The following is a 13,806-nucleotide window of genomic DNA, read 5'->3' as shown; positions in this document are numbered from 1 at the left end:
GAGATTGATAAAACATATTTGCACCGCTGTGTTTTTCAAAAGTTCAACCATCTAATAACTTTAGCAGGCACATCATACTGCCTGAATTTCAAACATTTCCTTGCTGTAGGATGATCACAGTAGAGAGGAATGTTATTCTTATCCAGCCATTGGTAAGACTTTGTCTTCCTTAATCCCAGAACCTAAATCACTGGTTACTTCAGAGGCTCTGACCTAGATCTTAATTGATGCCATCGCCTGTTTAGACCACTGTGTGTGTGATTTCAGCCAGACAAACCCAGGAGGAAGGATTAAGGTGGCTGCAGTGGAGAACAGCTGACATTCTGACCAGTCACGCCGTGAGTTTATTGCAACACCCCTTACCTTTAGTTCTGTAAGTTTCTCCTCTTGAAGTAACCCTCCTGTCTTGACATCCAACATGGTGAAAACTAGGGTTTTGTTTCATGTTTTTGATTTTCCTCTTTAATCTTGGTGCTAGTTAACACCACTGGATCAAAACGTTAATAGCTAACAAACATTTAGATGTGTGCCATCATGTCTGACCCTTTGCAATCCCATGGACTGTAGCCCACGAAGCTCTGCTGTCCATGGGGTTCTTCAGGCAAGAATACTGAAGCAGGTTGCCTTTTCCTTCTCCAAGGGATCTCCCTGACCCAGGGATTAAGCCTGTTCCTCCTGCACTGGCAGGCGGATTCTTTACCACTGAGCCACGGGGGAAGCCAGCATTAAGGCGCTAACTTACAATCCCATCAGAACATTGACCCGCATCAACTTATTCAATGTTCACAGCAGTCCTGGGGAGTGTTATTATATCCTCCACTCTACAGAAAATGAAACTGAGGAGACCAAGGTGATATGAAGTGACTTATGTGAAGTCAGGCAAGTGATCATTTGACAACTGCTAAAACTGAAACCCCAGTCTTTCAAATAAGGTATTTGCATAAAAATGTTCATCTAATGACTAAGCAACTCCTTGCAGTGGATCCTTACAGCATAGACGCCTTTGGTGTGAAGACACTGATTTTTCTTAGAGGAAAATGCATTTATTTAAAGATGGGAGGCTTTTCATTTTATTCCCACCTTTCCCTTGTTGCTTATAAAGTGCTAGCCTTGAAGAGCCAAGCTTTCCTGTAGAAATATCTACCGTATTTATAAAGTGATCCTTGAGTACCACCAGTTTTTCTTCTTAAATTCCATTTCCTTTTTCTGGCGCTTGTTTTGACCAAGTCCTCTTTCCATATGCCTAATATCCATGGGCTCCTTCCAATTTGACTTTTATCAAAATGTGCTTGTTGGGAAAGATTTGATCTCATTGATTTTGATTGGTGGGATGTCAAGCCGTTACTCTCCTGCTAGTTCCATTTTAAGTCATATTCCTTGCTATGAAATGAGAAACTTGCTTCTCTAGTAAGGGGGGTTTGGGGGAGTAGATGGAGATGAGGTTTTAAAACAAGGACAGTTTCCTTTACCCTCTAAATTCTACTATATATATGTACTCTGCTTACCCAGCCCCATCTCTAACTAGAGCATCTTGATCCATCCACTGAAGCACCATAGCAACTTGGCACACGTTTGTTTTGACACATAGAAAACAGGCATTTAGAAGAAAGTTGTTTTTCTTTGGACTTCCCTGGTGGTCCCATGGTTAAGACTTCACACTTCCAGTGCAAGGGGCACGGTTCGATCCCTGGGATGGGAAGTTCTGTGTGGCATGGCCAGAAAAACATGCAGGTTGTTTTCCTTTGAAAGAAGTGCAAGAATGTTTGTGGAATGCTGGGGTCATCTAGTTTCCTCAGTGGAAAGAAACAGGATGTTTCTGCATTCATTAAAAGGTTTGAAAAGTAGGAAGGTGTAAAGGTGATTGGGAAATTATTTCAGCAAACAGAATGTTAAGTATTCTGTTTTTAGACAATGTGTTCCGTTTAGAGAACAAGTAATAGAAACTGTGGTCACCATAATGAAAGGGGGTGAAATTACCCCTTCCTGTCCAGCTTCTGCCCCAGTTCTTCTGAACACTCAGCCTGCTGTACTGACTACATTACCGATACCACAGTGACCAGTCTCCAGTGGCCACGAGGAGACCACGGAAGAGGTGAAGAAAAAGGAAAGAGTCGAGGGTCCAGTTAGCTGTCAGGAAAAAATGTTATAATGCTGCTGCTGCTAAGTCGCTTCAGTCGTGTTCAACTCTGTGCGACCCCATAGACGGCAGCCCACCAGGCTCCCCCGTCCCTGGGATTCTCCAGGCAAGAACACTGGAGTGGGTTGCCATTTCCTTCTCCAATGCATGAAAGTGAAAAGTGAAAGTGAAGTCGCTCAGTCGTGTCCGACTCCTAGCAACCCCATGGACTGCAGCCCACCAGGCTCCTCCGTCCATGGGATTTTCCAGGCAAGAGTACTGGAGTGGGTTGCCATTGCCTTAACAATGTTAAAAATAGTGGGATGAGTTCCGTATCATTCCCCTCCCTTTTCCTTCCTCCTAGATGTTTTGGCTTCTTGAAGACGTTCTATTTGTCGCTGAGCTGCAGGAAATGTATGGTAGATTTCCTGATGAGCACGTGGAAAGGATGGGTGACTGATGCGTAATAAAACAATAGTAGTTTTATTGAGCATTTAGAATATTCTAAGCAAACACTTCCCCCTTTAACTCACAATCTCCCAATGAAGGAGGCATTATTATTGTAATTCTGGAGCCTCCACAGGGGTTAGAAGCAAGGGCTCTGAAACCAGCCTGCTGCTGCTGCTGCTAAGTCACTTCAGTCGTGTCCGACTCTGTGCGACCCCATAGACGGCAGCCCACCAGGCTCCCCCATCCCTGGGATTCTCCAGGCAAGAATACTGGAGTGGGTTGCCATTTCCTTCTCCAGTGCATGAAAGTGAAAAGTAAAAGTGAAGTCGCTCAGTCATGTCCGACTCTTAGCGACCCCATGGACTGCAGCCCACCAGGCCCCTCTATCCATGGGATTTTCCAGGCAAGAGTACTGGAGTGGGGTGCCATTGCCTTCTCCGGAAACCAGCCTGCCTGGGTCCAAATCCCAGCTGGGTCATGTGCCCGCTATGTGACCTTAGGGTAGTTGCGTAACCTCTCCATGAATCAGCTTCCTCGCCTTCAAAATTAAAGTAGTGATAATGTCACACACCTGTGTCAGGGTCCCCAAGCCCACCGGTGGGTTTGATGTCTCACTAGGAGGACTCATAAGACTCAGCATATAACCATACTAAGATCTGTTACACCTATCCATGGGATTCTCCAGGCAACAATACTGGAATGGGTTGCCGTGCCCTCTTCCAGGGGATCTCCCTGACCCAGAGATCCAACCCGAGTCTCCTGCATTGGCAGGCAGGTTCTTTACCACTAGCACCACCTAGGAAGCCCAGCTATTACATCAAATGCATGCAAATCAACCTCAGCAAAAGGAAAACAAATAGGGCAAAGCCCAGAGGAAACCAGGCAAAAACTACCAAGGTTCATCTCTCAGCGGAGTCACATAGGACATGCTTAAATCTTCCTGCAACGAGTTATGGGAGGTGTGAAGTGCTGTCTACCAGGAAGCTCATTGGAGACTCAGGCTAGAGCGTTGACTGAGCACTGGTTGCTTGGGCACCCTCTGTGTGACATATCAAAAGTCAAGATTCCCAGGAGGCAGCGGCATAAACCCCATGTTTGTACAGTTAGGTGCAGGGAATAATTCTCCTCGGAATGATAGGAACCCTCTTGAAATCCAAGTTCTAAGATGCTGCTAATGGTCAGCCTTGCAAGCAAGTCTTTTTAAGGATAGCAACCTCGGGCCTGCTATGTTAACTCTTTTTTGTACATTATCTTGTTGGATTATTGTGAAATTAGATGAAGTAACATATATCCATTCCAGTATTCTTGCCTGGAGAATCCCATGGACAGAGGAGTCTGGTGGGCTACCGTCCATAAGGTTGCAAAGACTTGGACACCACTGAGTTAGCACAACATATACCTACTGCTTACTATATATTTACCTACTGGTCACATAGCTGGCACATGACACAGCTGGGATTTGGACCCAGGCAGGCTGGTTCCAGAGCCCTTGCTTTTAACCCCTGTGGAGGCTCCAGAATTATAGTAAGGTAGGCTTCAGCAATACGTGGACCATGAATTTCCAGATGTTCAAGCTGGTTTTAGAAAAGACAGAGGAACCAGAGATCAAATGCCAACATCTGCTGCATCATAGAAAAAGCCAGAGAGTTCCAGAAAAACATCTATTTCTGCTTTATTGACTATGCCAAAGCCTTTGATTGTGTGGATCACAATAAACTGTGGAAAATTCTGAAAGATATGGGAATACCAGACCACCTGACCTGCCTCCTGAGAAACCTATATGCAGGTCAGGAAGCAACAATTAGAACTGGACATGGAACAACAGACTGGTTCCAAATAGGAAAAGGAGTATGTCAAGGCTGTATATTGTCACCCTGCTCATTTAACTTATATGCAGAGTACATCATGAGAAATGCTGGACTGGAAGAAGCACAAGCTGGAATCAAGATTGCCAGGAAAAATATCAATAACATCAGGTATGCAGATGACACCACCCTTATAGCAGAAAGTGAAGAGGAACTAAAAAGCCTCTTGATGAAAGTGAAAAAGTTGGCTTAAAGCTCAACATTCAGAAAACGAAGATCATGGCATCTGGTCCCATCACTTCATGGCAAATAGATGGGGAAACAGTGGAAACAGGGTCAGACTTTATTTTTGGGGGGCTCCAAAATCACTGCAGATGGTGACTGCAGCCATGAAATTAAAAGACACTTACTCTTTGGAAGGAAAGTTATGACCAACCTAGATAGCATATTAAAAAGCAGAGGCATTACTTTGTCAACAAAGGTCCATTTAGTCAAGGCTGTGGTTTTTCCAGTGGTCATGTATGTATATGAGAGTTGGACTGTGAAGAAAGCTGAGCACCAAAGAATTGATGCTTTTTAACTGTGGGTGTTGTAGAAGACTCTTGAGAGTCCCTTGGACTGCAAGGAGATCCAACCAGTCCATTCTAAAGGAGATCAGTCCTGGGTGTTCATTGGAAGGACTGATGCTAAAGCTGAAACTCCAATACTTTGGCCACCTCATGTGAAGAGTTGACTCATTTGAAAAGACCCTGATGCTGGGAAAAATTGAAGGTGGGAGGAAAAGGGGACGACAAAGGATGAGATGGCTGGATGGCATCACTGACTCGAAGGACATGAGTCTGGGTGGACTCTGCGTGTTGGTGATGGACAGGGAGGCCGTCATGCTGCAATTCATGGGGTTGCAGAGAGTCAGACACAACTAAACGACTGAACTGAACTGAAGCAGTAAGTATATAGTAAGTAGTACTGCTTACAACAGTGCTTTATACTTAGGAAGCCCTGAAAAAGTTTTTAGCCATAATTATTAAATGGAAAAAAAAATATTAGGTTTAGAATGCTGGTGGGACTACCCTGGTGGTCCAGTGGTTAAAACTGAACTTCCAATGCAGGTGACATGGGTTCTATCCCTGGTCAGGGAACTTTGGTAAAGAATCTGCCTGCCAATGCAGGAGACATGGGTTTGATCCCTGGATTGGGATGATCCCCTGGAAAAGGAATGGCAACCCACTCCAGTACTTTTGCCATGGACAGAAGGGTATGGTGGGCCACAGTCCATGGGGTCAAAAAAGAGTCAGACATGACTTAGCAACTAAACAACTCCAACTTCAGCTCAGCTTTCAACAGGTTTTCATGTCTTTGGCTATGTCCATGGAATGGGTAGTAGATGCATTCGTCGGCCAGATGCGAAGGTGCTTTAGACAACTGTGGCCCAGTCTTATTAAGCTGAATCAAATAAATCCTTGTATTGAATTGTAGCCCTTGACTGCAATTGAGAGGGAATCCCATTGAGAGGGATCTTTTAATTAAAAAAAAAAAAAAAAGATTTAGAAATGGGACAGGGCTAACAGAGTACTTTGAATATTGCCTCAATCGTTCAATTCTAAAAGAGAAACTTTACAAGGAAAGAAATTTAAGTTAAAAGTGTGCGTTATCTCCGGGGATTGCAGTATGGCTGTACAGTATGATGAAAGGAAGAGTCTAGGAGCAGTAATTTATTTGGACATATAGCATAGTTCATTGTTACACATGTGCCTCTTCCAATAAATGAAATTTTTGTAAACTTCCTGGCCATTTTGTCCCCCACAGAGCCGCATGTAAAATTTCCACATGGCAAATGGTCAATAAAGATCTATTCCTTTAACATTCAATTCCTAATATCAGTTCAGTTCAGTCGCTCAGTAGTGTCGAACTCTTTGCGACCCCGTGGACTGCAGCGTGCCAGGCTTCCCTGTCCGTCACCAACTTCCGGAGCTTGCTCAAACTCACGTTTTTTGAACGTTGAGTTTTAAGCCAGCTTTTTCACTCCCCTCTTTCACTTTCATCAAGAGGCTCTTTAGTTCTTCTTCGCTTTCTGCCATAAGTGTGGTGTCATCTGCGTAACTGAGCTTATTGATATTTCTCTAGGCCATCCTGATTCCAGCTTGTGCTGCATCCAGCCCATGTACTCTGCATATAAGTTAAATAAGCAGGGTGAGAATATACAGCCTTGACGTACTCCTTTCCCAATTTGGAACCAGTCTGTGCTTGCTTCTTGACCTGCTTCTAACTGTTGCTTCTTCACCCGCATACAGATTTCTCAAGAGGCAGGTCAGCTGGTCTGGTATTCCCATCTGTTGAAGAATTTCCCACAGTTTGTTGTGATCTACACAGTCAAAGTCTTTGGCTTAGTCAATAAAGCAGAAGTAGATGTTTTTCTATAATTCTCTTGCTTTTTCAATGATCTCTTGCTTTTTCAATGGATGTTGGCAATTTGATTTCTGGTTCTTGTGCCTTTTCTAAATCCAGCTTGAACATCTGGAAGTTCACATTTCATGTACTATTGAAATCTGGCTTGGAGAATTTTGAGCATTACTTTGCTAATGTGTGAGATGAGTGCAATTGTGTGATAGTTTGAATATTCTTTGGCATTGCCTTTCTTTGGGATTGGAATTAAAACTGATCTTTTCCAGTCCTGTGGCCACTGCTGAGTTTTCCAAATTTGCTGGCATATTGAGTGCAGCACTTTCATAGCATCATCTTTTAAGATTTGAAATAGCTCAACTGGAACTCCATCACCTCTACTAGCTTTGTTCATAGTGATGCTTCCTAAGGCCCACTTGACTTCACATTCCAGGATGTCTGGCTCTAGGTGAGTGATCACACCATTGTGGTTATCTGGGTCCTGAAGATCTTTTTTGTGTAGTTCTTCTGTGTATTCTTGCCACGTCTTCTTGATATCTTCTGCTTCTGTTAGGTCCATACCATTTTGTGTCGTTTATTTTGCCAATTTTTACATGAAATATTCCCTTGGTATCTCTAATTTTCTTGAAGAGATCTCTAGTCTTTCCCATTCTATTGTTTTCCGCTATTTCTTTGCATTGATCACTGAGGAAGGCTTTCTTGTCTTTTCTTGCTATTCTTTGGAACTCTACCTTCAAATGGGTATACTTTTCCTTTTCTCCTTTGCTTTTCGCTTCTCTTCTTTTTTCAGCTATTTGTAAGGCCTCCTCAGACAATCATTTTGCCTTTTTGCATTTCTTTTTCATTCTTTAACATTCAATTCCTAATATATTGCCACCTAATAAGAGATTCACCTCTGGGCATGGTGTAGGTGGGTATTTCCTGGATGACTGTAGTCAACCCAGGGCCAGATTTTTACACCTACACAAATCCTATCCTCCAGTGAGAAAAGCAAGCTGAGAAGGGAACTAAAGTGAAAGAACAATGTGACTGGGATTGTTTAATATTATAATTTGAGGAATAAACTCATAGAATATGGAGGTCAAAGTATTGACGTTGGCTCTGGTTGCTTGTAGCTGGGCCCAAGCGTGCTAGTGAAAGGCTTGACTTGCAGAAGAGAAGCACGAGGCAGAACACGCAAAAGAGGGAGACAGAAAAAGAGAAACACGAAAAGGGAAGAAAGGCTGCATAGCACCATTCATTCGGACTTTATTTTTTTCCTACGCAGTCTCCTTTAAGTATTCCTTTAATAGGTCCTCTGCTGTTGTTCAGACTAACTTCTTCCTGCCATGTACCAGGGTCACATTTAGATTTTATACACACACACACACACACATCTACAGGAGAAATACCCATTTTCCTCCTAAAGTAACTTGATTCTCCAAATGGAGAGTCTTTCTCTTCTCTCTTTTTTTGGGGGCGAGTCTGGGTCTAGGTCGGGTTGCAGCCACGCATAGATCTCTGTAAGTCCATGAAACAGTTCTTGCACCAATGAAGATGTGTGGGAAGACAGTGTCAAGGTGCTCGCCGGTACACTGGCACCAACAGAGAACCAACAGGCCAGCGGATGCAGGATGATTAGGGGCCCTGCACGGCCTGAGCAGGGACTGGAATCATTCATTCTGAGGCTTCCAGGGTGGGTAATGACAAGTTTACCCACAGAAATAAAAAGCTATAGAATCCGCTGAGATAATGGGTGAAAAATAAATCAACCAGCATTATAGAATGGAGTCTTTGAGAGTCCAGTGAGTGTGACTGGAGGCCCTGGGAGAGGCAGCACACTTTATTGTATTCAACACAAAGCCCCTAAAGCTGAGAGCAGGAAATCCTGTTGTTCCCCCCGCCGCCCCGTGTCCTCAGCTGAGGTCCCCAGATACCATCAGTATTCCTGAGCTAGCCAGCTGAGACCTCTCTGACACGCGAAGGGGTGCAGGACACGATATGCTTTAGAAAGTTGGTAGAAAAGTCACTGTTGTTGGGGCCAATAAAACATTGATCCAAGGGTGCTGTCCTAGGGGGAGATGAGAGAGTTATAATGATTACAAAGATTAAGGAGATCGGACTAGACCCTCAACTGAGCTTACAGTCTGCAAAGATGCTACGGAAGGTAGCTGAAGGCAAATGAAGATTCCCTGTCAGCCCAGCCCTGCAGAAGAAACCATGAGGGTGAGGCCCAGCAAGCTGTGTTTTCACAAGCCCCCCTGATGCCTGGAAAGTTTGTACCCCTTAGCCTTTGGTGAGGTGTGTGGAAAGTGATTATTAATGACATTTTACATGTCAACATTTGTGAATAATTTACATGTCAGTTGCAAAGATTTTTTTAAACTACAGACCTCCGATCCACCCAACTCCATCTGAGTTCGGACGTTTTGGTGTGGCTTGGGGTGTCGTAGCCAAGAATACCGATTGCAAGTTCCCCCAGGTGACTCATGATCAGCCCGTTGTGGGGACCACTGGTCTATAAGAGCCAATTTATCCTGTAGCAAAAATAAATAAAATCATGGAATTCTTGAGGGAGGTCCCTCAGAGAGCAGGTTTCCCTACCTCCCATGAATCTCCAACTTTTAAAACTAACAGCAGAGGAACTCTGATGCCTGAAGCAGAAGAGATCACTTGACACCCTCCCACCCCCGCAGGAGCTGCTATGACTATAAAAACCGAGTACTCCCCTTGGTGTGACTGACTGTCCAAGGGCTAAGGAAGTCCTGAGAATGTAGGACTTCCAGTTTTAAAATGGGGACAGTCCCTGTTTTGTCTACGCTCTGATCTACGCTACTTGTCCACATCTGGCCAGCGGGACTGTCCCTTCTTGCCTTTGGGATGGGATGATGGTGTTGGTGTTGGTGTTGGTGGTGATGATGCCATCTTACTGCAGGATCCAGATTACCATGTTTTTGTTTTTTTAACTTTCTCTTTATTCCCTAATTCCAGACGGATGTAAAGAAACACTACCCTCATTCTGTGTGTTAAGATACTTTAAAATACTCTTGTAACCATGCCTTTGTTTACATCCGCTCTGTTTTACAAGCCCTCAGGTGCAATATGCCGCATGCTGACAGACAGAATCTTTGGTCTGGCTTCTGTGTAGCTTTGTGGTATTTGCTGTGGACCTATTGTGTCTTGCTGAGGTCTCTGTATTAGCCAGAATTCTTTAGGTTGCCAGTAAAGGAAACCTAACCGCTCATGGCTGAGGAAAATAAAAGGATGGAAGGTATTGGCTCTTGCCACAGAAAAGAGCTTTGGTGGCAGCTGGATACAAGAAGCTCAGTCTCGTCAGGACTGAGTCTCTCTCTCTCTCCCTGAACTCACTCAAGCTGGCTCTTCCAACATGGTAACAGGATGTGCCTAGCAGTTTCAGACACACACTGCCTTCTCTCAACAACCCGGCTGACTGCATCTCATTGCCGATAGCTTGTGTAAGAGTCCCTGGATTGACCCTCCTTGGATTGACGTGTGTCTTGTGCCCATTCCTAAGCCAGGACTGTAGCCAGGACAATGGAGAGTTCTGATTGGCCAGTGGTAGGCATATACCCGCCCGCATCACATCTGATCATGCCTTCAACAGTGTGCACCCCGTTTTCCTCCTCCACCCCCACGCAGCTGAGCTCTAAGTACTATTTTGCCCTGAAACACCAGGCTGTGTGAGTCCAAGGCCATGATCATCCATTCTAATGTTTAAGACCTACACATATTTGGCTGAAGCTTGAAGCAATCTGAGAACCAAGGACAGAGGCAGCGGGGTGGGAGAGGGGTGGTGTGGTCCACTGGAATCATGAAGATCTTTTGCTGGGTTGAGAGGTCTGAAATACAGAGCTCCTGAAAGTTGGGAGCTGGTGACTCACACCCCTTCGGCCCCATCTGGCCCCGCGTTTTCCAGCTGGGTCTGTGACATGCGACTCCATCTTTTCTTCAGTGTGTTCCATAGAAAAGGCATAAATAGCCTTAGAGCTCATTTTCTTCCTTCCTTTCTTCCTGTAATTCATACTCAGGCCAACTCGGTTTTGTTCAAACCACAGCCTCTCAGGCTGGCCTGCAAGTTCAGACACAGCTGATTGTTTTATTCTTTTAGTCTTCTCTTAAGCCAGGAGTAAAGTTGTACCTTGTGGCTAATTTTTAATCTGTACACCTGATGCCTTTGTAAGCTGAACTCTTAAATCAAATCAGCACAAAAATGCCAGCTCCCCAGAGACATCCGAATCATGACCTCCTAGACCTCTTCCCACCCGGACACACACCTAAGACCTTTCCAACTCTTACAGAAAGTTGCTTTCTTCTACCCATCAGTAAGGTAGTCTTTTGGATGTGAATCTGAGCAAACTCCAGGAGACAGTGAAAGACAGGGAAGCCTGGCATGCTGCAGTCCAGGGGGTCACAAAGAGTCGGACACGACTTAGCAACTGAACAACAGGGCAGTGTTTGGGGTCTTCTTAGGCAGTGTTTTCTTTCCTCTTCTTGATCAGTCTAATCTTACTCCATTTGAGCCATTTTATTTATACATAATTGCATAATATATCCTTCATTTGGATAAAAAACTAGTTTAAGGACTGATGTTGGAGTTGAAACTCACATCCTTTGGCCACCTGATGCAAAGCGCTGACTCATTTGAAAAGACCCTGATGCTGGGAAGGATTGAAGGCAGGAGGAGAAGGGGACGACAGAGGATGAGATGATTGGATGGCATCATGGACTCAATGGACATGAGTTTGGGTAAACTCCGGGAGTTGGTGATGGACAGGGAGGCCTGGCCTGCTGCGATCCATGGGGTCGCAGAGTCGGACACGACTGAGCGACTGAACTGAACTGAACTGAACTGAAGGCTGTACAAGCATTTCTTTCACAAACAAACAAATCTCTCAGTCACGTGGACCCAAACTAGTGATGGAGTCAGGGTGTTAGTTTTCTAGAGCTGCATAACAAAGTACCAAACTGGTTGGCTTAAAATGACAAAACGTGTTCTCTCACCGTCCTGGAGTGAGTGAGTGAGTGAAAGTTGTTCAGTCATGTCCAACTCTTTGAGACCCCATGGTCTGTAGCCCACCAGGCTCCTCTGCCTATGGAATTCTTCAGACAAGAATACTGGAGTGGGTTGCCATCTCCTTCTCCAGGGGGTCCTCCCAACCCGGGATCGAACCCAGGACTCCTGCAGGGCAGGCAGATTCTTTACCATCTGAGTCACCAGTCCCACAGTCCTGGAGACTGGAAATCTCAAGTCATGGTGGTGAGGTCATGTGGTCTCCAGAGCCTCTAGGGGAGGAGCCTTGCTTGCCTCTCCCAGTTTCTGGCATGTTCCCAGATGTTCCTTGGCTCTGGTGACAAGACTCCAGTCTCCTTCCATCTTCACACTGTTGCCTCCTCCCCACGGGTCTTGGGCTGCACACGACTTCTCTTCTCTGCTCATCTGGCCCACAGCCATATTGGACTAGAGCTCACCCTGGAGACCTCATCATAACTTAAGCCTGCAAAGAACCTATTTCCAAATAAAGCCACATTCACAGGTGCTGGGCATTAGGACCACAAGGTATCTTTTTTAGAGGAGAGAGTAAAGGACACAATTCAACCAATAACAGGCACGAAAGAGAGAACAAGAGAGAAACAAGGGATGGAAAAAAATGACTCTTTGATCTTGGGCAACCCAAACGTGGAACCTCATCTCAGAGGCTGTTTGCCAAGAAGGTGCTTGAGACCCCTGCCAGGAGCATCTCAAGATGGGGGGAAAGGGCCTAGTAATGAATGTGACAGCTAAAAGTGGAAGGGACCCCCGGAGGGTGAGGAGGCAGAGAAACACCTGCGTTCCAAGAGCCTACCGTGTGTTCCATCCATTTTTATCACCTCGGATCCCCCAGTCACTCAACTAAGTAACTACACTCATCCTCACTTAACAGATGGGAAAATAGAGATTCTAAGTCAGGAGAGCCAGGCCTGTGGGTAGAAGAACGGGATCGTCATCACTAATATTACCATTGTTTTTATGATTAATAGCTCTCAGTTCTCACGTGCCTACTGGGGGATCTTCCCAACCCAGGGATCGAACCTGGGTCTCCTGCATGGCAGGCGGATTCTTTACCAACTGAGCTACCAGGGAAGCCCACCAAGGACATTACCTGTTAATAAATTAGTTAAACTCCCCACAGTTCTGAGGAATAGACAGTGTCAGCCTTACACAGATGGCAAACTGAAGCTCAGACAGGTTAAGTCACTTACCTGAAGACAGAGTTAATAATGAACTGAGCGAGCATTCAAACTCCAACCATTGCACCATGTCGCCTGGGAGGAGGGGTGGCCTTAAGACACCCAAATTAACACTGACCTAGCTTCAGAGAAGGAAGCTGCCGGAAGAAGCTGAGCAGAATGAAACAAAGCAATACAAACAAGAGCGTGTTCCTGGGGAACAGGCGAGAGTGAAGAGGCGAGCTCGGTGGCAGCGCTAGTTAATCCATGAAACAGAGGCCAAACTCTCATTGTTCCAAGGCACAGCAGGCTGGGCTCGGTGTAAACGTCTGTGCTGCCTACCTGGAGAGGCTTCCTCTGCTCTATCTGAGCTTGGATGGCTGCAGTGTAGACGACTCACTTCTCTGGAGAAGAGATAAGAGGGGGGAAGGCTGGGGTCCCCAAGCCCCAGACTTCTGGGGATAAGCTCTCCTGTGTCCAGTGAGAGGGAGCAGAAGGGCCTGGGTGTGTTAACACTGCAGGAGAGGAAACCCGGGACACGGCGGGATAAGGGGAACCCTGTCGCGAGCACTGCAGGTGGAGTGCGAGCCGTGGAGGGCTGGCCGGGCCATGTGCTTGTAGACGGCAGCTGTGGACGTGGTGCCAACAAGCTGACCTGCCTCTGCTGTCTGCCAGGGGCCCACCGAACAGTTTATCTATCGTTCTCTAACCACTGCACTGTTTAAAGCCTTCAGAGTACCCCCCTTGTTGTATGCGGGGGGGGGGGGGGGGAAGCCCTGTCTCCTCTCAAGGCGGAGGCCCCTCCCGACCCGGCTTGGGCTTCCAGCT

The 13,806-nt window shown here is 45.8% G+C and overlaps 1 long non-coding RNA gene across 1 annotated transcript; it reads right to left on the bottom strand.

Moving 5' to 3' along the window:
* Nucleotides 1–8,652: 8,652 nt before the first annotated feature.
* On the bottom strand, nt 8,653–13,384 carry LOC129647413 (uncharacterized). Its single transcript, XR_008712315.1, has 3 exons — nt 13,321–13,384; nt 9,144–9,287; nt 8,653–8,821 (listed from the first exon to the last, which is right to left on the bottom strand). It is a non-coding gene; the product is annotated as an uncharacterized LOC129647413 (long non-coding RNA).
* Between the last annotated feature and the right edge of the window lie 422 nt (nt 13,385–13,806).

The sequence above is a fragment of the Bubalus kerabau genome, chromosome 3 (genome assembly GCF_029407905.1).
Source record: "Bubalus kerabau isolate K-KA32 ecotype Philippines breed swamp buffalo chromosome 3, PCC_UOA_SB_1v2, whole genome shotgun sequence".
Classification (NCBI taxonomy): Eukaryota; Metazoa; Chordata; class Mammalia; order Artiodactyla; family Bovidae; genus Bubalus; species Bubalus kerabau.
The sequence above is the reverse complement of the archived record's forward strand: the minus strand, read 5'-3'. Positions and strand labels throughout refer to the sequence as shown.